This window comes from Schistocerca nitens, chromosome 2 (assembly GCF_023898315.1).
Source record: "Schistocerca nitens isolate TAMUIC-IGC-003100 chromosome 2, iqSchNite1.1, whole genome shotgun sequence".
In the NCBI taxonomy this organism is placed as follows: Eukaryota; Metazoa; Arthropoda; class Insecta; order Orthoptera; family Acrididae; genus Schistocerca; species Schistocerca nitens.
The window spans coordinates 669,382,465-669,406,066 of record NC_064615.1 but is presented as its reverse complement, the minus strand read 5'-3'; the positions used below and the strand labels follow the sequence as shown (position 1 = coordinate 669,406,066).

The 23,602-nt window shown below is 47.7% G+C and overlaps 27 non-coding genes across 27 annotated transcripts; all 27 read right to left on the bottom strand.

Moving 5' to 3' along the window:
* Positions 1-369: 369 nt before the first annotated feature.
* On the bottom strand, positions 370-451 carry Trnas-gcu (transfer RNA serine (anticodon GCU)). Its single transcript has one exon. It is a non-coding gene; the product is annotated as a tRNA-Ser (tRNA).
* An 808-nt stretch (positions 452-1,259) lies between these two features.
* Positions 1,260-1,341, bottom strand: Trnas-gcu (transfer RNA serine (anticodon GCU)). Its single transcript has one exon. It is a non-coding gene; the product is annotated as a tRNA-Ser (tRNA).
* An 808-nt stretch (positions 1,342-2,149) lies between these two features.
* On the bottom strand, positions 2,150-2,231 carry Trnas-gcu (transfer RNA serine (anticodon GCU)). Its single transcript has one exon. It is a non-coding gene; the product is annotated as a tRNA-Ser (tRNA).
* An 808-nt stretch (positions 2,232-3,039) lies between these two features.
* On the bottom strand, positions 3,040-3,121 carry Trnas-gcu (transfer RNA serine (anticodon GCU)). The gene has a single exon. It is a non-coding gene; the product is annotated as a tRNA-Ser (tRNA).
* An 808-nt stretch (positions 3,122-3,929) lies between these two features.
* Positions 3,930-4,011, bottom strand: Trnas-gcu (transfer RNA serine (anticodon GCU)). Its single transcript has one exon. It is a non-coding gene; the product is annotated as a tRNA-Ser (tRNA).
* An 808-nt stretch (positions 4,012-4,819) lies between these two features.
* Positions 4,820-4,901, bottom strand: Trnas-gcu (transfer RNA serine (anticodon GCU)). Its single transcript has one exon. It is a non-coding gene; the product is annotated as a tRNA-Ser (tRNA).
* Positions 4,902-5,709: 808 nt separating this feature from the next.
* Trnas-gcu (transfer RNA serine (anticodon GCU)) lies at positions 5,710-5,791 on the bottom strand. The gene has a single exon. It is a non-coding gene; the product is annotated as a tRNA-Ser (tRNA).
* Positions 5,792-6,599: 808 nt separating this feature from the next.
* Trnas-gcu (transfer RNA serine (anticodon GCU)) lies at positions 6,600-6,681 on the bottom strand. Its single transcript has one exon. It is a non-coding gene; the product is annotated as a tRNA-Ser (tRNA).
* An 808-nt stretch (positions 6,682-7,489) lies between these two features.
* On the bottom strand, positions 7,490-7,571 carry Trnas-gcu (transfer RNA serine (anticodon GCU)). The gene has a single exon. It is a non-coding gene; the product is annotated as a tRNA-Ser (tRNA).
* Positions 7,572-8,379: 808 nt separating this feature from the next.
* On the bottom strand, positions 8,380-8,461 carry Trnas-gcu (transfer RNA serine (anticodon GCU)). Its single transcript has one exon. It is a non-coding gene; the product is annotated as a tRNA-Ser (tRNA).
* An 808-nt stretch (positions 8,462-9,269) lies between these two features.
* Positions 9,270-9,351, bottom strand: Trnas-gcu (transfer RNA serine (anticodon GCU)). Its single transcript has one exon. It is a non-coding gene; the product is annotated as a tRNA-Ser (tRNA).
* Positions 9,352-10,159: 808 nt separating this feature from the next.
* Positions 10,160-10,241, bottom strand: Trnas-gcu (transfer RNA serine (anticodon GCU)). The gene has a single exon. It is a non-coding gene; the product is annotated as a tRNA-Ser (tRNA).
* An 808-nt stretch (positions 10,242-11,049) lies between these two features.
* Trnas-gcu (transfer RNA serine (anticodon GCU)) lies at positions 11,050-11,131 on the bottom strand. Its single transcript has one exon. It is a non-coding gene; the product is annotated as a tRNA-Ser (tRNA).
* An 808-nt stretch (positions 11,132-11,939) lies between these two features.
* Positions 11,940-12,021, bottom strand: Trnas-gcu (transfer RNA serine (anticodon GCU)). The gene has a single exon. It is a non-coding gene; the product is annotated as a tRNA-Ser (tRNA).
* Positions 12,022-12,829: 808 nt separating this feature from the next.
* On the bottom strand, positions 12,830-12,911 carry Trnas-gcu (transfer RNA serine (anticodon GCU)). The gene has a single exon. It is a non-coding gene; the product is annotated as a tRNA-Ser (tRNA).
* Positions 12,912-13,719: 808 nt separating this feature from the next.
* On the bottom strand, positions 13,720-13,801 carry Trnas-gcu (transfer RNA serine (anticodon GCU)). The gene has a single exon. It is a non-coding gene; the product is annotated as a tRNA-Ser (tRNA).
* An 808-nt stretch (positions 13,802-14,609) lies between these two features.
* Trnas-gcu (transfer RNA serine (anticodon GCU)) lies at positions 14,610-14,691 on the bottom strand. Its single transcript has one exon. It is a non-coding gene; the product is annotated as a tRNA-Ser (tRNA).
* Positions 14,692-15,499: 808 nt separating this feature from the next.
* On the bottom strand, positions 15,500-15,581 carry Trnas-gcu (transfer RNA serine (anticodon GCU)). The gene has a single exon. It is a non-coding gene; the product is annotated as a tRNA-Ser (tRNA).
* An 808-nt stretch (positions 15,582-16,389) lies between these two features.
* On the bottom strand, positions 16,390-16,471 carry Trnas-gcu (transfer RNA serine (anticodon GCU)). Its single transcript has one exon. It is a non-coding gene; the product is annotated as a tRNA-Ser (tRNA).
* Positions 16,472-17,279: 808 nt separating this feature from the next.
* Trnas-gcu (transfer RNA serine (anticodon GCU)) lies at positions 17,280-17,361 on the bottom strand. Its single transcript has one exon. It is a non-coding gene; the product is annotated as a tRNA-Ser (tRNA).
* Positions 17,362-18,169: 808 nt separating this feature from the next.
* Positions 18,170-18,251, bottom strand: Trnas-gcu (transfer RNA serine (anticodon GCU)). Its single transcript has one exon. It is a non-coding gene; the product is annotated as a tRNA-Ser (tRNA).
* An 808-nt stretch (positions 18,252-19,059) lies between these two features.
* Trnas-gcu (transfer RNA serine (anticodon GCU)) lies at positions 19,060-19,141 on the bottom strand. The gene has a single exon. It is a non-coding gene; the product is annotated as a tRNA-Ser (tRNA).
* An 808-nt stretch (positions 19,142-19,949) lies between these two features.
* Positions 19,950-20,031, bottom strand: Trnas-gcu (transfer RNA serine (anticodon GCU)). The gene has a single exon. It is a non-coding gene; the product is annotated as a tRNA-Ser (tRNA).
* A 771-nt stretch (positions 20,032-20,802) lies between these two features.
* Trnas-gcu (transfer RNA serine (anticodon GCU)) lies at positions 20,803-20,884 on the bottom strand. Its single transcript has one exon. It is a non-coding gene; the product is annotated as a tRNA-Ser (tRNA).
* An 808-nt stretch (positions 20,885-21,692) lies between these two features.
* Positions 21,693-21,774, bottom strand: Trnas-gcu (transfer RNA serine (anticodon GCU)). Its single transcript has one exon. It is a non-coding gene; the product is annotated as a tRNA-Ser (tRNA).
* Positions 21,775-22,582: 808 nt separating this feature from the next.
* Positions 22,583-22,664, bottom strand: Trnas-gcu (transfer RNA serine (anticodon GCU)). The gene has a single exon. It is a non-coding gene; the product is annotated as a tRNA-Ser (tRNA).
* A 771-nt stretch (positions 22,665-23,435) lies between these two features.
* Trnas-gcu (transfer RNA serine (anticodon GCU)) lies at positions 23,436-23,517 on the bottom strand. The gene has a single exon. It is a non-coding gene; the product is annotated as a tRNA-Ser (tRNA).
* Between the last annotated feature and the right edge of the window lie 85 nt (positions 23,518-23,602).

The following is a 23,602-nucleotide window of genomic DNA, read 5'->3' as shown; positions in this document are numbered from 1 at the left end:
TCGCTTCCGTATATGGCGGCCGAACGGAAAGCAAACTGTCGAAAGGCGACAGTTGTGCTACAGTTGGGGGTATTATAGGCTCGATACGTTAAAATGACTGCGAGAAGTAAGCACTTAAATATGAATTAGAACGCACCCTTCCCAAACACCAGCAAGGTGCCAAACTTCGTTTCCTTTATAGGTCTTGAGATGATGTTTGATTCGAAAAGGCGTGCGCAATCGAATGTTGTTTCCTTCCATCTGGTAGGCGGTTTAGTTTCATATTTCTTGCTGATGTTATCTGCCACCTACACGTTCCACTGTTGCTACTGAGTAGCGTTTCGCATGTAGAAGGCGGGATCCGAAATGGATGCCTTACGTAAAATTCTTCGACGAGGATGGGATTCGAACCCACGCGTGCAGAGCACATTGGATTAGCAGTCCAACGCCTTAACCACTCGGCCACCTCGTCTGATGCTTCGGAATCTGAGTCCATCGCTAGACCTTTCGGAAAGAAGTCGTTTGTCGATTCGAAAACGCATCGTACTGTGGCTGGTGTTAACGCTGTAATGCCCTGCTGCAGTCCCACTCGTGAATCATTTAATGATGGCATCCGTCCACGTCGGTATCCGATCGGGGGAAAGTAGGCGGCCCACTTACTTACTGCAGAAATAAGCACCGAATCGTCGTGTAGCGTTGTCTAATGCAAATGAGAAATGTCCTGTGCATTCAGTATAACAATTACTGCAACGACGCGATTATCTTGATTCGCAACATTTATTTGTCACCTCTGTTGACCTCATCGCTGACGTTGCTTTCAAGTTTCTTACGAAGAGCAAACCACGTTCTTCCTAGCCGATTTGTGAGAGCAGAAGCTCCTGCAGTTGGCGATGGAGCCCGGCCCTATCAGATAGCTTCCGTATATGGCGGCCGAACGGAAAGCGAACTGTCGAAAGGCGACACTTGTGCTACAGTTGGGGGTATTATAGGCTCGATACGTTAAAATGACTGCGAGAAGTAAGCACTTAAATATGAATTAGAACGCACCCTTCCCAAACACCAGCAAGGTGCCAAACTTCGTTTCCTTTATAGGTCTTGAGGTGATGTTTGATTCGAAAAGGCGTGCGCAATCGAATGTTGTTTCCTTCCATCTGGTAGGCGGTTTAGTTTCATATTTCTTGCTGATGTTATCTGCCACCTACACGTTCCACTGTTGCTACTGAGTAGCGTTTCGCATGTAGAAGGCGGGATCCGAAATGGATGCCTTACGTAAAATTCTTCGACGAGGATGGGATTCGAACCCACGCGTGCAGAGCACATTGGATTAGCAGTCCAACGCCTTAACCACTCGGCCACCTCGTCTGATGCTTCGGAATCTGAGTCCATCGCTAGACCTTTCGGAAAGAAGTCGTGTGTCGATTCGAAAACGCATCGTACTGTGGCTGGTGTTAACGCTGTAATGCCCTGCTGCAGTCCCACTCGTGAATCATTTAATGATGGCATCCGTCCACGTCGGTATCCGATCGGGGGAAAGTAGGCGGCCCACTTACTTACTGCAGAAATAAGCACCGAATCGTCGTGTAGCGTTGTCTAATGCAAATGAGAAATGTCCTGTGCATTCAGTATAACAATTACTGCAACGACGCGATTATCTTGATTCGCAACATTTATTTGTCACCTCTGTTGACCTCATCGCTGACGTTGCTTTCAAGTTTCTTACGAAGAGCAAACCACGTTCTTCCTAGCCGATTTGTGAGAGCAGAAGCTCCTGCAGTTGGCGATGGAGCCCGGCCCTATCAGATCGCTTCCGTATATGGCGGCCGAACGGAAAGCAAACTGTCGAAAGGCGACAGTTGTGCTACAGTTGGGGGTATTATAGGCTCGATACGTTAAAATGACTGCGAGAAGTAAGCACTTAAATATGAATTAGAACGCACCCTTCCCAAACACCAGCAAGGTGCCAAACTTCGTTTCCTTTATAGGTCTTGAGATGATGTTTGATTCGAAAAGGCGTGCGCAATCGAATGTTGTTTCCTTCCATCTGGTAGGCGGTTTAGTTTCATATTTCTTGCTGATGTTATCTGCCACCTACACGTTCCACTGTTGCTACTGAGTAGCGTTTCGCATGTAGAAGGCGGGATCCGAAATGGATGCCTTACGTAAAATTCTTCGACGAGGATGGGATTCGAACCCACGCGTGCAGAGCACATTGGATTAGCAGTCCAACGCCTTAACCACTCGGCCACCTCGTCTGATGCTTCGGAATCTGAGTCCATCGCTAGACCTTTCGGAAAGAAGTCGTTTGTCGATTCGAAAACGCATCGTACTGTGGCTGGTGTTAACGCTGTAATGCCCTGCTGCAGTCCCACTCGTGAATCATTTAATGATGGCATCCGTCCACGTCGGTATCCGATCGGGGGAAAGTAGGCGGCCCACTTACTTACTGCAGAAATAAGCACCGAATCGTCGTGTAGCGTTGTCTAATGCAAATGAGAAATGTCCTGTGCATTCAGTATAACAATTACTGCAACGACGCGATTATCTTGATTCGCAACATTTATTTGTCACCTCTGTTGACCTCATCGCTGACGTTGCTTTCAAGTTTCTTACGAAGAGCAAACCACGTTCTTCCTAGCCGATTTGTGAGAGCAGAAGCTCCTGCAGTTGGCGATGGAGCCTGGCCCTATCAGATCGCTTCCGTATATGGCGGCCGAACGGAAAGCAAACTGTCGAAAGGCGACACTTGTGCTACAGTTGGGGGTATTATAGGCTCGATACGTTAAAATGACTGCGAGAAGTAAGCACTTAAATATGAATTAGAACGCACCCTTCCCAAACACCAGCAAGGTGCCAAACTTCGTTTCCTTTATAGGTCTTGAGATGATGTTTGATTCGAAAAGGCGTGCGCAATCGAATGTTGTTTCCTTCCATCTGGTAGGCGGTTTAGTTTCATATTTCTTGCTGATGTTATCTGCCACCTACACGTTCCACTGTTGCTACTGAGTAGCGTTTCGCATGTAGAAGGCGGGATCCGAAATGGATGCCTTACGTAAAATTCTTCGACGAGGATGGGATTCGAACCCACGCGTGCAGAGCACATTGGATTAGCAGTCCAACGCCTTAACCACTCGGCCACCTCGTCTGATGCTTCGGAATCTGAGTCCATCGCTAGACCTTTCGGAAAGAAGTCGTTTGTCGATTCGAAAACGCATCGTACTGTGGCTGGTGTTAACGCTGTAATGCCCTGCTGCAGTCCCACTCGTGAATCATTTAATGATGGCATCCGTCCACGTCGGTATCCGATCGGGGGAAAGTAGGCGGCCCACTTACTTACTGCAGAAATAAGCACCGAATCGTCGTGTAGCGTTGTCTAATGCAAATGAGAAATGTCCTGTGCATTCAGTATAACAATTACTGCAACGACGCGATTATCTTGATTCGCAACATTTATTTGTCACCTCTGTTGACCTCATCGCTGACGTTGCTTTCAAGTTTCTTACGAAGAGCAAACCACGTTCTTCCTAGCCGATTTGTGAGAGCAGAAGCTCCTGCAGTTGGCGATGGAGCCTGGCCCTATCAGATCGCTTCCGTATATGGCGGCCGAACGGAAAGCAGACTGTCGAAAGGCGACAGTTGTGCTACAGTTGGGGGTATTATAGGCTCGATACGTTAAAATGACTGCGAGAAGTAAGCACTTAAATATGAATTAGAACGCACCCTTCCCAAACACCAGCAAGGTGCCAAACTTCGTTTCCTTTATAGGTCTTGAGATGATGTTTGATTCGAAAAGGCGTGCGCAATCGAATGTTGTTTCCTTCCATCTGGTAGGCGGTTTAGTTTCATATTTCTTGCTGATGTTATCTGCCACCTACACGTTCCACTGTTGCTACTGAGTAGCGTTTCGCATGTAGAAGGCGGGATCCGAAATGGATGCCTTACGTAAAATTCTTCGACGAGGATGGGATTCGAACCCACGCGTGCAGAGCACATTGGATTAGCAGTCCAACGCCTTAACCACTCGGCCACCTCGTCTGATGCTTCGGAATCTGAGTCCATCGCTAGACCTTTCGGAAAGAAGTCGTTTGTCGATTCGAAAACGCATCGTACTGTGGCTGGTGTTAACGCTGTAATGCCCTGCTGCAGTCCCACTCGTGAATCATTTAATGATGGCATCCGTCCACGTCGGTATCCGATCGGGGGAAAGTAGGCGGCCCACTTACTTACTGCAGAAATAAGCACCGAATCGTCGTGTAGCGTTGTCTAATGCAAATGAGAAATGTCCTGTGCATTCAGTATAACAATTACTGCAACGACGCGATTATCTTGATTCGCAACATTTATTTGTCACCTCTGTTGACCTCATCGCTGACGTTGCTTTCAAGTTTCTTACGAAGAGCAAACCACGTTCTTCCTAGCCGATTTGTGAGAGCAGAAGCTCCTGCAGTTGGCGATGGAGCCTGGCCCTATCAGATCGCTTCCGTATATGGCGGCCGAACGGAAAGCAAACTGTCGAAAGGCGACACTTGTGCTACAGTTGGGGGTATTATAGGCTCGATACGTTAAAATGACTGCGAGAAGTAAGCACTTAAATATGAATTAGAACGCACCCTTCCCAAACACCAGCAAGGTGCCAAACTTCGTTTCCTTTATAGGTCTTGAGATGATGTTTGATTCGAAAAGGCGTGCGCAATCGAATGTTGTTTCCTTCCATCTGGTAGGCGGTTTAGTTTCATATTTCTTGCTGATGTTATCTGCCACCTACACGTTCCACTGTTGCTACTGAGTAGCGTTTCGCATGTAGAAGGCGGGATCCGAAATGGATGCCTTACGTAAAATTCTTCGACGAGGATGGGATTCGAACCCACGCGTGCAGAGCACATTGGATTAGCAGTCCAACGCCTTAACCACTCGGCCACCTCGTCTGATGCTTCGGAATCTGAGTCCATCGCTAGACCTTTCGGAAAGAAGTCGTTTGTCGATTCGAAAACGCATCGTACTGTGGCTGGTGTTAACGCTGTAATGCCCTGCTGCAGTCCCACTCGTGAATCATTTAATGATGGCATCCGTCCACGTCGGTATCCGATCGGGGGAAAGTAGGCGGCCCACTTACTTACTGCAGAAATAAGCACCGAATCGTCGTGTAGCGTTGTCTAATGCAAATGAGAAATGTCCTGTGCATTCAGTATAACAATTACTGCAACGACGCGATTATCTTGATTCGCAACATTTATTTGTCACCTCTGTTGACCTCATCGCTGACGTTGCTTTCAAGTTTCTTACGAAGAGCAAACCACGTTCTTCCTAGCCGATTTGTGAGAGCAGAAGCTCCTGCAGTTGGCGATGGAGCCTGGCCCTATCAGATCGCTTCCGTATATGGCGGCCGAACGGAAAGCAAACTGTCGAAAGGCGACACTTGTGCTACAGTTGGGGGTATTATAGGCTCGATACGTTAAAATGACTGCGAGAAGTAAGCACTTAAATATGAATTAGAACGCACCCTTCCCAAACACCAGCAAGGTGCCAAACTTCGTTTCCTTTATAGGTCTTGAGATGATGTTTGATTCGAAAAGGCGTGCGCAATCGAATGTTGTTTCCTTCCATCTGGTAGGCGGTTTAGTTTCATATTTCTTGCTGATGTTATCTGCCACCTACACGTTCCACTGTTGCTACTGAGTAGCGTTTCGCATGTAGAAGGCGGGATCCGAAATGGATGCCTTACGTAAAATTCTTCGACGAGGATGGGATTCGAACCCACGCGTGCAGAGCACATTGGATTAGCAGTCCAACGCCTTAACCACTCGGCCACCTCGTCTGATGCTTCGGAATCTGAGTCCATCGCTAGACCTTTCGGAAAGAAGTCGTTTGTCGATTCGAAAACGCATCGTACTGTGGCTGGTGTTAACGCTGTAATGCCCTGCTGCAGTCCCACTCGTGAATCATTTAATGATGGCATCCGTCCACGTCGGTATCCGATCGGGGGAAAGTAGGCGGCCCACTTACTTACTGCAGAAATAAGCACCGAATCGTCGTGTAGCGTTGTCTAATGCAAATGAGAAATGTCCTGTGCATTCAGTATAACAATTACTGCAACGACGCGATTATCTTGATTCGCAACATTTATTTGTCACCTCTGTTGACCTCATCGCTGACGTTGCTTTCAAGTTTCTTACGAAGAGCAAACCACGTTCTTCCTAGCCGATTTGTGAGAGCAGAAGCTCCTGCAGTTGGCGATGGAGCCTGGCCCTATCAGATCGCTTCCGTATATGGCGGCCGAACGGAAAGCAAACTGTCGAAAGGCGACACTTGTGCTACAGTTGGGGGTATTATAGGCTCGATACGTTAAAATGACTGCGAGAAGTAAGCACTTAAATATGAATTAGAACGCACCCTTCCCAAACACCAGCAAGGTGCCAAACTTCGTTTCCTTTATAGGTCTTGAGATGATGTTTGATTCGAAAAGGCGTGCGCAATCGAATGTTGTTTCCTTCCATCTGGTAGGCGGTTTAGTTTCATATTTCTTGCTGATGTTATCTGCCACCTACACGTTCCACTGTTGCTACTGAGTAGCGTTTCGCATGTAGAAGGCGGGATCCGAAATGGATGCCTTACGTAAAATTCTTCGACGAGGATGGGATTCGAACCCACGCGTGCAGAGCACATTGGATTAGCAGTCCAACGCCTTAACCACTCGGCCACCTCGTCTGATGCTTCGGAATCTGAGTCCATCGCTAGACCTTTCGGAAAGAAGTCGTTTGTCGATTCGAAAACGCATCGTACTGTGGCTGGTGTTAACGCTGTAATGCCCTGCTGCAGTCCCACTCGTGAATCATTTAATGATGGCATCCGTCCACGTCGGTATCCGATCGGGGGAAAGTAGGCGGCCCACTTACTTACTGCAGAAATAAGCACCGAATCGTCGTGTAGCGTTGTCTAATGCAAATGAGAAATGTCCTGTGCATTCAGTATAACAATTACTGCAACGACGCGATTATCTTGATTCGCAACATTTATTTGTCACCTCTGTTGACCTCATCGCTGACGTTGCTTTCAAGTTTCTTACGAAGAGCAAACCACGTTCTTCCTAGCCGATTTGTGAGAGCAGAAGCTCCTGCAGTTGGCGATGGAGCCTGGCCCTATCAGATCGCTTCCGTATATGGCGGCCGAACGGAAAGCAAACTGTCGAAAGGCGACACTTGTGCTACAGTTGGGGGTATTATAGGCTCGATACGTTAAAATGACTGCGAGAAGTAAGCACTTAAATATGAATTAGAACGCACCCTTCCCAAACACCAGCAAGGTGCCAAACTTCGTTTCCTTTATAGGTCTTGAGATGATGTTTGATTCGAAAAGGCGTGCGCAATCGAATGTTGTTTCCTTCCATCTGGTAGGCGGTTTAGTTTCATATTTCTTGCTGATGTTATCTGCCACCTACACGTTCCACTGTTGCTACTGAGTAGCGTTTCGCATGTAGAAGGCGGGATCCGAAATGGATGCCTTACGTAAAATTCTTCGACGAGGATGGGATTCGAACCCACGCGTGCAGAGCACATTGGATTAGCAGTCCAACGCCTTAACCACTCGGCCACCTCGTCTGATGCTTCGGAATCTGAGTCCATCGCTAGACCTTTCGGAAAGAAGTCGTTTGTCGATTCGAAAACGCATCGTACTGTGGCTGGTGTTAACGCTGTAATGCCCTGCTGCAGTCCCACTCGTGAATCATTTAATGATGGCATCCGTCCACGTCGGTATCCGATCGGGGGAAAGTAGGCGGCCCACTTACTTACTGCAGAAATAAGCACCGAATCGTCGTGTAGCGTTGTCTAATGCAAATGAGAAATGTCCTGTGCATTCAGTATAACAATTACTGCAACGACGCGATTATCTTGATTCGCAACATTTATTTGTCACCTCTGTTGACCTCATCGCTGACGTTGCTTTCAAGTTTCTTACGAAGAGCAAACCACGTTCTTCCTAGCCGATTTGTGAGAGCAGAAGCTCCTGCAGTTGGCGATGGAGCCTGGCCCTATCAGATCGCTTCCGTATATGGCGGCCGAACGGAAAGCAAACTGTCGAAAGGCGACACTTGTGCTACAGTTGGGGGTATTATAGGCTCGATACGTTAAAATGACTGCGAGAAGTAAGCACTTAAATATGAATTAGAACGCACCCTTCCCAAACACCAGCAAGGTGCCAAACTTCGTTTCCTTTATAGGTCTTGAGATGATGTTTGATTCGAAAAGGCGTGCGCAATCGAATGTTGTTTCCTTCCATCTGGTAGGCGGTTTAGTTTCATATTTCTTGCTGATGTTATCTGCCACCTACACGTTCCACTGTTGCTACTGAGTAGCGTTTCGCATGTAGAAGGCGGGATCCGAAATGGATGCCTTACGTAAAATTCTTCGACGAGGATGGGATTCGAACCCACGCGTGCAGAGCACATTGGATTAGCAGTCCAACGCCTTAACCACTCGGCCACCTCGTCTGATGCTTCGGAATCTGAGTCCATCGCTAGACCTTTCGGAAAGAAGTCGTTTGTCGATTCGAAAACGCATCGTACTGTGGCTGGTGTTAACGCTGTAATGCCCTGCTGCAGTCCCACTCGTGAATCATTTAATGATGGCATCCGTCCACGTCGGTATCCGATCGGGGGAAAGTAGGCGGCCCACTTACTTACTGCAGAAATAAGCACCGAATCGTCGTGTAGCGTTGTCTAATGCAAATGAGAAATGTCCTGTGCATTCAGTATAACAATTACTGCAACGACGCGATTATCTTGATTCGCAACATTTATTTGTCACCTCTGTTGACCTCATCGCTGACGTTGCTTTCAAGTTTCTTACGAAGAGCAAACCACGTTCTTCCTAGCCGATTTGTGAGAGCAGAAGCTCCTGCAGTTGGCGATGGAGCCTGGCCCTATCAGATCGCTTCCGTATATGGCGGCCGAACGGAAAGCAAACTGTCGAAAGGCGACACTTGTGCTACAGTTGGGGGTATTATAGGCTCGATACGTTAAAATGACTGCGAGAAGTAAGCACTTAAATATGAATTAGAACGCACCCTTCCCAAACACCAGCAAGGTGCCAAACTTCGTTTCCTTTATAGGTCTTGAGATGATGTTTGATTCGAAAAGGCGTGCGCAATCGAATGTTGTTTCCTTCCATCTGGTAGGCGGTTTAGTTTCATATTTCTTGCTGATGTTATCTGCCACCTACACGTTCCACTGTTGCTACTGAGTAGCGTTTCGCATGTAGAAGGCGGGATCCGAAATGGATGCCTTACGTAAAATTCTTCGACGAGGATGGGATTCGAACCCACGCGTGCAGAGCACATTGGATTAGCAGTCCAACGCCTTAACCACTCGGCCACCTCGTCTGATGCTTCGGAATCTGAGTCCATCGCTAGACCTTTCGGAAAGAAGTCGTTTGTCGATTCGAAAACGCATCGTACTGTGGCTGGTGTTAACGCTGTAATGCCCTGCTGCAGTCCCACTCGTGAATCATTTAATGATGGCATCCGTCCACGTCGGTATCCGATCGGGGGAAAGTAGGCGGCCCACTTACTTACTGCAGAAATAAGCACCGAATCGTCGTGTAGCGTTGTCTAATGCAAATGAGAAATGTCCTGTGCATTCAGTATAACAATTACTGCAACGACGCGATTATCTTGATTCGCAACATTTATTTGTCACCTCTGTTGACCTCATCGCTGACGTTGCTTTCAAGTTTCTTACGAAGAGCAAACCACGTTCTTCCTAGCCGATTTGTGAGAGCAGAAGCTCCTGCAGTTGGCGATGGAGCCTGGCCCTATCAGATCGCTTCCGTATATGGCGGCCGAACGGAAAGCAAACTGTCGAAAGGCGACACTTGTGCTACAGTTGGGGGTATTATAGGCTCGATACGTTAAAATGACTGCGAGAAGTAAGCACTTAAATATGAATTAGAACGCACCCTTCCCAAACACCAGCAAGGTGCCAAACTTCGTTTCCTTTATAGGTCTTGAGATGATGTTTGATTCGAAAAGGCGTGCGCAATCGAATGTTGTTTCCTTCCATCTGGTAGGCGGTTTAGTTTCATATTTCTTGCTGATGTTATCTGCCACCTACACGTTCCACTGTTGCTACTGAGTAGCGTTTCGCATGTAGAAGGCGGGATCCGAAATGGATGCCTTACGTAAAATTCTTCGACGAGGATGGGATTCGAACCCACGCGTGCAGAGCACATTGGATTAGCAGTCCAACGCCTTAACCACTCGGCCACCTCGTCTGATGCTTCGGAATCTGAGTCCATCGCTAGACCTTTCGGAAAGAAGTCGTTTGTCGATTCGAAAACGCATCGTACTGTGGCTGGTGTTAACGCTGTAATGCCCTGCTGCAGTCCCACTCGTGAATCATTTAATGATGGCATCCGTCCACGTCGGTATCCGATCGGGGGAAAGTAGGCGGCCCACTTACTTACTGCAGAAATAAGCACCGAATCGTCGTGTAGCGTTGTCTAATGCAAATGAGAAATGTCCTGTGCATTCAGTATAACAATTACTGCAACGACGCGATTATCTTGATTCGCAACATTTATTTGTCACCTCTGTTGACCTCATCGCTGACGTTGCTTTCAAGTTTCTTACGAAGAGCAAACCACGTTCTTCCTAGCCGATTTGTGAGAGCAGAAGCTCCTGCAGTTGGCGATGGAGCCTGGCCCTATCAGATCGCTTCCGTATATGGCGGCCGAACGGAAAGCAAACTGTCGAAAGGCGACACTTGTGCTACAGTTGGGGGTATTATAGGCTCGATACGTTAAAATGACTGCGAGAAGTAAGCACTTAAATATGAATTAGAACGCACCCTTCCCAAACACCAGCAAGGTGCCAAACTTCGTTTCCTTTATAGGTCTTGAGATGATGTTTGATTCGAAAAGGCGTGCGCAATCGAATGTTGTTTCCTTCCATCTGGTAGGCGGTTTAGTTTCATATTTCTTGCTGATGTTATCTGCCACCTACACGTTCCACTGTTGCTACTGAGTAGCGTTTCGCATGTAGAAGGCGGGATCCGAAATGGATGCCTTACGTAAAATTCTTCGACGAGGATGGGATTCGAACCCACGCGTGCAGAGCACATTGGATTAGCAGTCCAACGCCTTAACCACTCGGCCACCTCGTCTGATGCTTCGGAATCTGAGTCCATCGCTAGACCTTTCGGAAAGAAGTCGTTTGTCGATTCGAAAACGCATCGTACTGTGGCTGGTGTTAACGCTGTAATGCCCTGCTGCAGTCCCACTCGTGAATCATTTAATGATGGCATCCGTCCACGTCGGTATCCGATCGGGGGAAAGTAGGCGGCCCACTTACTTACTGCAGAAATAAGCACCGAATCGTCGTGTAGCGTTGTCTAATGCAAATGAGAAATGTCCTGTGCATTCAGTATAACAATTACTGCAACGACGCGATTATCTTGATTCGCAACATTTATTTGTCACCTCTGTTGACCTCATCGCTGACGTTGCTTTCAAGTTTCTTACGAAGAGCAAACCACGTTCTTCCTAGCCGATTTGTGAGAGCAGAAGCTCCTGCAGTTGGCGATGGAGCCTGGCCCTATCAGATCGCTTCCGTATATGGCGGCCGAACGGAAAGCAAACTGTCGAAAGGCGACAGTTGTGCTACAGTTGGGGGTATTATAGGCTCGATACGTTAAAATGACTGCGAGAAGTAAGCACTTAAATATGAATTAGAACGCACCCTTCCCAAACACCAGCAAGGTGCCAAACTTCGTTTCCTTTATAGGTCTTGAGATGATGTTTGATTCGAAAAGGCGTGCGCAATCGAATGTTGTTTCCTTCCATCTGGTAGGCGGTTTAGTTTCATATTTCTTGCTGATGTTATCTGCCACCTACACGTTCCACTGTTGCTACTGAGTAGCGTTTCGCATGTAGAAGGCGGGATCCGAAATGGATGCCTTACGTAAAATTCTTCGACGAGGATGGGATTCGAACCCACGCGTGCAGAGCACATTGGATTAGCAGTCCAACGCCTTAACCACTCGGCCACCTCGTCTGATGCTTCGGAATCTGAGTCCATCGCTAGACCTTTCGGAAAGAAGTCGTTTGTCGATTCGAAAACGCATCGTACTGTGGCTGGTGTTAACGCTGTAATGCCCTGCTGCAGTCCCACTCGTGAATCATTTAATGATGGCATCCGTCCACGTCGGTATCCGATCGGGGGAAAGTAGGCGGCCCACTTACTTACTGCAGAAATAAGCACCGAATCGTCGTGTAGCGTTGTCTAATGCAAATGAGAAATGTCCTGTGCATTCAGTATAACAATTACTGCAACGACGCGATTATCTTGATTCGCAACATTTATTTGTCACCTCTGTTGACCTCATCGCTGACGTTGCTTTCAAGTTTCTTACGAAGAGCAAACCACGTTCTTCCTAGCCGATTTGTGAGAGCAGAAGCTCCTGCAGTTGGCGATGGAGCCCGGCCCTATCAGATCGCTTCCGTATATGGCGGCCGAACGGAAAGCAAACTGTCGAAAGGCGACAGTTGTGCTACAGTTGGGGGTATTATAGGCTCGATACGTTAAAATGACTGCGAGAAGTAAGCACTTAAATATGAATTAGAACGCACCCTTCCCAAACACCAGCAAGGTGCCAAACTTCGTTTCCTTTATAGGTCTTGAGATGATGTTTGATTCGAAAAGGCGTGCGCAATCGAATGTTGTTTCCTTCCATCTGGTAGGCGGTTTAGTTTCATATTTCTTGCTGATGTTATCTGCCACCTACACGTTCCACTGTTGCTACTGAGTAGCGTTTCGCATGTAGAAGGCGGGATCCGAAATGGATGCCTTACGTAAAATTCTTCGACGAGGATGGGATTCGAACCCACGCGTGCAGAGCACATTGGATTAGCAGTCCAACGCCTTAACCACTCGGCCACCTCGTCTGATGCTTCGGAATCTGAGTCCATCGCTAGACCTTTCGGAAAGAAGTCGTTTGTCGATTCGAAAACGCATCGTACTGTGGCTGGTGTTAACGCTGTAATGCCCTGCTGCAGTCCCACTCGTGAATCATTTAATGATGGCATCCGTCCACGTCGGTATCCGATCGGGGGAAAGTAGGCGGCCCACTTACTTACTGCAGAAATAAGCACCGAATCGTCGTGTAGCGTTGTCTAATGCAAATGAGAAATGTCCTGTGCATTCAGTATAACAATTACTGCAACGACGCGATTATCTTGATTCGCAACATTTATTTGTCACCTCTGTTGACCTCATCGCTGACGTTGCTTTCAAGTTTCTTACGAAGAGCAAACCACGTTCTTCCTAGCCGATTTGTGAGAGCAGAAGCTCCTGCAGTTGGCGATGGAGCCCGGCCCTATCAGATCGCTTCCGTATATGGCGGCCGAACGGAAAGCAAACTGTCGAAAGGCGACAGTTGTGCTACAGTTGGGGGTATTATAGGCTCGATACGTTAAAATGACTGCGAGAAGTAAGCACTTAAATATGAATTAGAACGCACCCTTCCCAAACACCAGCAAGGTGCCAAACTTCGTTTCCTTTATAGGTCTTGAGATGATGTTTGATTCGAAAAGGCGTGCGCAATCGAATGTTGTTTCCTTCCATCTGGTAGGCGGTTTAGTTTCATTTTTCTTGCTGATGTTATCTGCCACCTACACGTTCCACTGTTGCTACTGAGTAGCGTTTCGCATGTAGAAGGCGGGATCCGAAATGGATGCCTTACGTAAAATTCTTCGACGAGGATGGGATTCGAACCCACGCGTGCAGAGCACATTGGATTAGCAGTCCAACGCCTTAACCACTCGGCCACCTCGTCTGATGCTTCGGAATCTGAGTCCATCGCTAGACCTTTCGGAAAGAAGTCGTTTGTCGATTCGAAAACGCATCGTACTGTGGCTGGTGTTAACGCTGTAATGCCCTGCTGCAGTCCCACTCGTGAATCATTTAATGATGGCATCCGTCCACGTCGGTATCCGATCGGGGGAAAGTAGGCGGCCCACTTACTTACTGCAGAAATAAGCACCGAATCGTCGTGTAGCGTTGTCTAATGCAAATGAGAAATGTCCTGTGCATTCAGTATAACAATTACTGCAACGACGCGATTATCTTGATTCGCAACATTTATTTGTCACCTCTGTTGACCTCATCGCTGACGTTGCTTTCAAGTTTCTTACGAAGAGCAAACCACGTTCTTCCTAGCCGATTTGTGAGAGCAGAAGCTCCTGCAGTTGGCGATGGAGCCCGGCCCTATCAGATCGCTTCCGTATATGGCGGCCGAACGGAAAGCGAACTGTCGAAAGGCGACACTTGTGCTACAGTTGGGGGTATTATAGGCTCGATACGTTAAAATGACTGCGAGAAGTAAGCACTTAAATATGAATTAGAACGCACCCTTCCCAAACACCAGCAAGGTGCCAAACTTCGTTTCCTTTATAGGTCTTGAGGTGATGTTTGATTCGAAAAGGCGTGCGCAATCGAATGTTGTTTCCTTCCATCTGGTAGGCGGTTTAGTTTCATATTTCTTGCTGATGTTATCTGCCACCTACACGTTCCACTGTTGCTACTGAGTAGCGTTTCGCATGTAGAAGGCGGGATCCGAAATGGATGCCTTACGTAAAATTCTTCGACGAGGATGGGATTCGAACCCACGCGTGCAGAGCACTTTGGATTAGCAGTCCAACGCCTTAACCACTCGGCCACCTCGTCTGATGCTTCGGAATCTGAGTCCATCGCTAGACCTTTCGGAAAGAAGTCGTTTGTCGATTCGAAAACGCATCGTACTGTGGCTGGTGTTAACGCTGTAATGCCCTGCTGCAGTCCCACTCGTGAATCATTTAATGATGGCATCCGTCCACGTCGGTATCCGATCGGGGGAAAGTAGGCGGCCCACTTACTTACTGCAGAAATAAGCACCGAATCGTCGTGTAGCGTTGTCTAATGCAAATGAGAAATGTCCTGTGCATTCAGTATAACAATTACTGCAACGACGCGATTATCTTGATTCGCAACATTTATTTGTCACCTCTGTTGACCTCATCGCTGACGTTGCTTTCAAGTTTCTTACGAAGAGCAAACCACGTTCTTCCTAGCCGATTTGTGAGAGCAGAAGCTCCTGCAGTTGGCGATGGAGCCCGGCCCTATCAGATCGCTTCCGTATATGGCGGCCGAACGGAAAGCAAACTGTCGAAAGGCGACACTTGTGCTACAGTTGGGGGTATTATAGGCTCGATACGTTAAAATGACTGCGAGAAGTAAGCACTTAAATATGAATTAGAACGCACCCTTCCCAAACACCAGCAAGGTGCCAAACTTCGTTTCCTTTATAGGTCTTGAGATGATGTTTGATTCGAAAAGGCGTGCGCATTCGAATGTTGTTTCCTTCCATCTGGTAGGCGGTTTAGTTTCATATTTCTTGCTGATGTTATCTGCCACCTACACGTTCCACTGTTGCTACTGAGTAGCGTTTCGCATGTAGAAGGCGGGATCCGAAATGGATGCCTTACGTAAAATTCTTCGACGAGGATGGGATTCGAACCCACGCGTGCAGAGCACATTGGATTAGCAGTCCAACGCCTTAACCACTCGGCCACCTCGTCTGATGCTTCGGAATCTGAGTCCATCGCTAGACCTTTCGGAAAGAAGTCGTTTGTCGATTCGAAAACGCATCGTACTGTGGCTGGTGTTAACGCTGTAATGCCCTGCTGCAGTCCCACTCGTGAATCATTTAATGATGGCATCCGTCCACGTCGGTATCCGATCGGGGGAAAGTAGGCGGCCCACTTACTTACTGCAGAAATAAGCACCGAATCGTCGTGTAGCGTTGTCTAATGCAAATGAGAAATGTCCTGTGCATTCAGTATAACAATTACTGCAACGACGCGATTATCTTGATTCGCAACATTTATTTGTCACCTCTGTTGACCTCATCGCTGACGTTGCTTTCAAGTTTCTTACGAAGAGCAAACCACGTTCTTCCTAGCCGATTTGTGAGAGCAGAAGCTCCTGCAGTTGGCGATGGAGCCCGGCCCTATCAGATCGCTTCCGTATATGGCGGCCGAACGGAAAGCGAACTGTCGAAAGGCGACACTTGTGCTACAGTTGGGGGTATTATAGGCTCGATACGTTAAAATGACTGCGAGAAGTAAGCACTTAAATATGAATTAGAACGCACCCTTCCCAAACACCAGCAAGGTGCCAAACTTCGTTTCCTTTATAGGTCTTGAGGTGATGTTTGATTCGAAAAGGCGTGCGCAATCGAATGTTGTTTCCTTCCATCTGGTAGGCGGTTTAGTTTCATATTTCTTGCTGATGTTATCTGCCACCTACACGTTCCACTGTTGCTACTGAGTAGCGTTTCGCATGTAGAAGGCGGGATCCGAAATGGATGCCTTACGTAAAATTCTTCGACGAGGATGGGATTCGAACCCACGCGTGCAGAGCACATTGGATTAGCAGTCCAACGCCTTAACCACTCGGCCACCTCGTCTGATGCTTCGGAATCTGAGTCCATCGCTAGACCTTTCGGAAAGAAGTCGTTTGTCGATTCGAAAACGCATCGTACTGTGGCTGGTGTTAACGCTGTAATGCCCTGCTGCAGTCCCACTCGTGAATCATTTAATGATGGCATCCGTCCACGTCGGTATCCGATCGGGGGAAAGTAGGCGGCCCACTTACTTACTGCAGAAATAAGCACCGAATCGTCGTGTAGCGTTGTCTAATGCAAATGAGAAATGTCCTGTGCATTCAGTATAACAATTACTGCAACGACGCGATTATCTTGATTCGCAACATTTATTTGTCACCTCTGTTGACCTCATCGCTGACGTTGCTTTCAAGTTTCTTACGAAGAGCAAACCACGTTCTTCCTAGCCGATTTGTGAGAGCAGAAGCTCCTGCAGTTGGCGATGGAGCCCGGCCCTATCAGATCGCTTCCGTATATGGCGGCCGAACGGAAAGCAAACTGTCGAAAGGCGACAGTTGTGCTACAGTTGGGGGTATTATAGGCTCGATACGTTAAAATGACTGCGAGAAGTAAGCACTTAAATATGAATTAGAACGCACCCTTCCCAAACACCAGCAAGGTGCCAAACTTCGTTTCCTTTATAGGTCTTGAGATGATGTTTGATTCGAAAAGGCGTGCGCAATCGAATGTTGTTTCCTTCCATCTGGTAGGCGGTTTAGTTTCATATTTCTTGCTGATGTTATCTGCCACCTACACGTTCCACTGTTGCTACTGAGTAGCGTTTCGCATGTAGAAGGCGGGATCCGAAATGGATGCCTTACGTAAAATTCTTCGACGAGGATGGGATTCGAACCCACGTGTGCAGAGCACATTGGATTAGCAGTCCAACGCCTTAACCACTCGGCCACCTCGTCTGATGCTTCGGAATCTGAGTCCATCGCTAGACCTTTCGGAAAGAAGTCGTTTGTCGATTCGAAAACGCATCGTACTGTGGCTGGTGTTAACGCTGTAATGCCCTGCTGCAGTCCCACTCGTGAATCATTTAATGATGGCATCCGTCCACGTCGGTATCCGATCGGGGGAAAGTAGGCGGCCCACTTACTTACTGCAGAAATAAGCACCGAATCGTCGTGTAGCGTTGTCTAATGCAAATGAGAAATGTCCTGTGCATTCAGTATAACAATTACTGCAACGACGCGATTATCTTGATTCGCAACATTTATTTGTCACCTCTGTTGACCTCATCGCTGACGTTGCTTTCAAGTTTCTTACGAAGAGCAAACCACGTTCTTCCTAGCCGATTTGTGAGAGCAGAAGCTCCTGCAGTTGGCGATGGAGCCCGGCCCTATCAGATCGCTTCCGTATATGGCGGCCGAACGGAAAGCAAACTGTCGAAAGGCGACAGTTGTGCTACAGTTGGGGGTATTATAGGCTCGATACGTTAAAATGACTGCGAGAAGTAAGCACTTAAATATGAATTAGAACGCACCCTTCCCAAACACCAGCAAGGTGCCAAACTTCGTTTCCTTTATAGGTCTTGAGATGATGTTTGATTCGAAAAGGCGTGCGCAATCGAATGTTGTTTCCTTCCATCTGGTAGGCGGTTTAGTTTCATATTTCTTGCTGATGTTATCTGCCACCTACACGTTCCACTGTTGCTACTGAGTAGCGTTTCGCATGTAGAAGGCGGGATCCGAAATGGGTGCCTTACGTAAAATTCTTCGACGAGGATGGGATTCGAACCCACGCGTGCAGAGCACATTGGATTAGCAGTCCAACGCCTTAACCACTCGGCCACCTCGTCTGATGCTTCGGAATCTGAGTCCATCGCTAGACCTTTCGGAAAGAAGTCGTTTGTCGATTCGAAAACGCATCGTACTGTGGCTGGTGTTAACGCTGTAATGCCCTGCTGCAGTCCCACTCGTGAATCATTTAATGATGGCATCCGTCCACGTCGGTATCCGATCGGGGGAAAGTAGGCGGCCCACTTACTTACTGCAGAAATAAGCACCGAATCGTCGTGTAGCGTTGTCTAATGCAAATGAGAAATGTCCTGTGCATTCAGTATAACAATTACTGCAACGACGCGATTATCTTGATTCGCAACATTTATTTGTCACCTCTGTTGACCTCATCGCTGACGTTGCTTTCAAGTTTCTTACGAAGAGCAAACCACGTTCTTCCTAGCCGATTTGTGAGAGCAGAAGCTCCTGCAGTTGGCGATGGAGCCCGGCCCTATCAGATCGCTTCCGTATATGGCGGCCGAACGGAAAGCAAACTGTCGAAAGGCGACACTTGTGCTACAGTTGGGGGTATTATAGGCTCGATACGTTAAAATGACTGCGAGAAGTAAGCACTTAAATATGAATTAGAACGCACCCTTCCCAAACACCAGCAAGGTGCCAAACTTCGTTTCCTTTATAGGTCTTGAGGTGATGTTTGATTCGAAAAGGCGTGCGCAATCGAATGTTGTTTCCTTCCATCTGGTAGGCGGTTTAGTTTCATATTTCTTGCTGATGTTATCTGCCACCTACACGTTCCACTGTTGCTACTGAGTAGCGTTTCGCATGTAGAAGGCGGGATCCGAAATGGATGCCTTACGTAAAATTCTTCGACGAGGATGGGATTCGAACCCACGTGTGCAGAGCACATTGGATTAGCAGTCCAACGCCTTAACCACTCGGCCACCTCGTCTGATGCTTCGGAATCTGAGTCCATCGCTAGACCTTTCGGAAAGAAGTCGTTTGTCGATTCGAAAACGCATCGTACTGTGGCTGGTGTTAACGCTGTAATGCCCTGCTGCAGTCCCACTCGTGAATCATTTAATGATGGCATCCGTCCACGTCGGTATCCGATCGGGGGAAAGTAGGCGGCCCACTTACTTACTGCAGAAATAAGCACCGAATCGTCGTGTAGCGTTGTCTAATGCAAATGAGAAATGTCCTGTGCATTCAGTATAACAATTACTGCAACGACGCGATTATCTTGATTCGCAACATTTATTTGTCACCTCTGTTGACCTCATCGCTGACGTTGCTTTCAAGTTTCTTACGAAGAGCAAACCACGTTCTTCCTAGCCGATTTGTGAGAGCAGAAGCTCCTGCAGTTGGCGATGGAGCCCGGCCCTATCAGATCGCTTCCGTATATGGCGGCCGAACGGAAAGCGAACTGTCGAAAGGCGACACTTGTGCTACAGTTGGGGGTATTATAGGCTCGATACGTTAAAATGACTGCGAGAAGTAAGCACTTAAATATGAATTAGAACGCACCCTTCCCAAACACCAGCAAGGTGCCAAACTTCGTTTCCTTTATAGGTCTTGAGATGATGTTTGATTCGAAAAGGCGTGCGCAATCGAATGTTGTTTCCTTCCATCTGGTAGGCGGTTTAGTTTCATATTTCTTGCTGATGTTATCTGCCACCTACACGTTCCACTGTTGCTACTGAGTAGCGTTTCGCATGTAGAAGGCGGGATCCGAAATGGATGCCTTACGTAAAATTCTTCGACGAGGATGGGATTCGAACCCACGTGTGCAGAGCACATTGGATTAGCAGTCCAACGCCTTAACCACTCGGCCACCTCGTCTGATGCTTCGGAATCTGAGTCCATCGCTAGACCTTTCGGAAAGAAGTCGTTTGTCGATTCGAAAACGCATCGTACTGTGGCTGGTGTTAACGCTGTAATGCCCTGCTGCAGTCCCACTCGTGAATCATTTAATGATGGCATCCGTCCACGTCGGTATCCGATCGGGGGAAAGTAGGCGGCCCACTTACTTACTGCAGAAATAAGCACCGAATCGTCGTGTAGCGTTGTCTAATGCAAATGAGAAATGTCCTGTGCATTCAGTATAACAATTACTGCAACGACGCGATTATCTTGATTCGCAACATTTATTTGTCACCTCTGTTGACCTCATCGCTGACGTTGCTTTCAAGTTTCTTACGAAGAGCAAACCACGTTCTTCCTAGCCGATTTGTGAGAGCAGAAGCTCCTGCAGTTGGCGATGGAGCCCGGCCCTATCAGATCGCTTCCGTATATGGCGTGCTACAGTTGGGGGTATTATAGGCTCGATACGTTAAAATGACTGCGAGAAGTAAGCACTTAAATATGAATTAGAACGCACCCTTCCCAAACACCAGCAAGGTGCCAAACTTCGTTTCCTTTATAGGTCTTGAGATGATGTTTGATTCGAAAAGGCGTGCGCAATCGAATGTTGTTTCCTTCCATCTGGTAGGCGGTTTAGTTTCATATTTCTTGCTGATGTTATCTGCCACCTACACGTTCCACTGTTGCTACTGAGTAGCGTTTCGCATGTAGAAGGCGGGATCCGAAATGGATGCCTTACGTAAAATTCTTCGACGAGGATGGGATTCGAACCCACGCGTGCAGAGCACATTGGATTAGCAGTCCAACGCCTTAACCACTCGGCCACCTCGTCTGATGCTTCGGAATCTGAGTCCATCGCTAGACCTTTCGGAAAGAAGTCGTTTGTCGATTCGAAAACGCATCGTACTGTGGCTGGTGTTAACGCTGTAATGCCCTGCTGCAGTCCCACTCGTGAATCATTTAATGATGGCATCCGTCCACGTCGGTATCCGATCGGGGGAAAGTAGGCGGCCCACTTACTTACTGCAGAAATAAGCACCGAATCGTCGTGTAGCGTTGTCTAATGCAAATGAGAAATGTCCTGTGCATTCAGTATAACAATTACTGCAACGACGCGATTATCTTGATTCGCAACATTTATTTGTCACCTCTGTTGACCTCATCGCTGACGTTGCTTTCAAGTTTCTTACGAAGAGCAAACCACGTTCTTCCTAGCCGATTTGTGAGAGCAGAAGCTCCTGCAGTTGGCGATGGAGCCCGGCCCTATCAGATCGCTTCCGTATATGGCGGCCGAACGGAAAGCAAACTGTCGAAAGGCGACACTTGTGCTACAGTTGGGGGTATTATAGGCTCGATACGTTAAAATGACTGCGAGAAGTAAGCACTTAAATATGAATTAGAACGCACCCTTCCCAAACACCAGCAAGGTGCCAAACTTCGTTTCCTTTATAGGTCTTGAGGTGATGTTTGATTCGAAAAGGCGTGCGCAATCGAATGTTGTTTCCTTCCATCTGGTAGGCGGTTTAGTTTCATATTTCTTGCTGATGTTATCTGCCACCTACACGTTCCACTGTTGCTACTGAGTAGCGTTTCGCATGTAGAAGGCGGGATCCGAAATGGATGCCTTACGTAAAATTCTTCGACGAGGATGGGATTCGAACCCACGTGTGCAGAGCACATTGGATTAGCAGTCCAACGCCTTAACCACTCGGCCACCTCGTCTGATGCTTCGGAATCTGAGTCCATCGCTAGACCTTTCGGAAAGAAGTCGTTTGTCGATTCGAAAACGCATCGTACTGTGGCTGGTGTTAACGCTGTAATGCCCTGCTGCAGTCCCACTCGTGAATCATTTAATGATGGCATCCGTCCACGTCGGTATCCGATCGGGGGAAAGTAGGCGGCCCACTTACTTACTGCAGAAATAAGCACCGAATCGTCGTGTAGCGTTGTCTAATGCAAATGAGAAATGTCCTGTGCATTCAGTATAACAATTACTGCAACGACGCGATTATCTTGATTCGCAACATTTATTTGTCACCTCTGTTGACCTCATCGCTGACGTTGCTTTCAAGTTTCTTACGAAGAGCAAACCACGTTCTTCCTAGCCGATTTGTGAGAGCAGAAGCTCCTGCAGTTGGCGATGGAGCCCGGCCCTATCAGATCGCTTCCGTATATGGCGGCCGAACGGAAAGCGAACTGTCGAAAGGCGACACTTGTGCTACAGTTGGGGGTATTATAGGCTCGATACGTTAAAATGACTGCGAGAAGTAAGCACTTAAATATGAATTAGAACGCACCCTTCCCAAACACCAGCAAGGTGCCAAACTTCGTTTCCTTTATAGGTCTTGAGATGATGTTTGATTCGAAAAGGCGTGCGCAATCGAATGTTGTTTCCTTCCATCTGGTAGGCGGTTTAGTTTCATATTTCTTGCTGATGTTATCTGCCACCTACACGTTCCACTGTTGCTACTGAGTAGCGTTTCGCATGTAGAAGGCGGGATCCGAAATGGATGCCTTACGTAAAATTCTTCGACGAGGATGGGATTCGAACCCACGTGTGCAGAGCACATTGGATTAGCAGTCCAACGCCTTAACCACTCGGCCACCTCGTCTGATGCTTCGGAATCTGAGTCCATCGCTAGACCTTTCGGAAAGAAGTCGTTTGTCGATTCGAAAACGCATCGTACTGTGGCTGGTGTTAACGCTGTAATGCCCTGCTGCAGTCCCACTCGTGAATCATTTAATGATGGCATCCGTCCACGTCGGTATCCGATCGGGGGAAAGTAGGCGGCCCACTTACTTACTGCAGAAATAAGCACCGAATCGTCGTGTAGCGTTGTCTAATGCAAATGAGAAATGTCCTGTGCATTCAGTATAACAATTACTGCAACGACGCGATTATCTTGATTCGCAACATTTATTTGTCACCTCTGTTGACCTCATCGCTGACGTTGCTTTCAAGTTTCTTACGAAGAGCAAACCACGTTCTTCCTAGCCGATTTGTGAGAGCAGAAGCTCCTGCAGTTGGCGATGGAGCCCGGCCCTATCAGATCGCTTCCGTATATGGCGTGCTACAGTTGGGGGTATTATAGGCTCGATACGTTAAAATGACTGCGAGAAGTAAGCACTTAAATATGAATTAGAACGCACCCTTCCCAAACACCAGCAAGGTGCCAAACTTCGTTTCCTTTATAGGTCTTGAGATGATGTTTGATTCGAAAAGGCGTGCGCAATCGAATGTTGTTTCCTTCCATCTGGTAGGCGGTTTAGTTTCATATTTCTTGCTGATGTTATCTGCCACCTACACGTTCCACTGTTGCTACTGAGTAGCGTTTCGCATGTAGAAGGCGGGATCCGAAATGGATGCCTTACGTAAAATTCTTCGACGAGGATGGGATTCGAACCCACGCGTGCAGAGCACATTGGATTAGCAGTCCAACGCCTTAACCACTCGGCCACCTCGTCTGATGCTTCGGAATCTGAGTCCATCGCTAGACCTTTCGGAAAGAAGTCGTTTGTCGATTCGAAAACGCATCGTACTGTGGCTGGT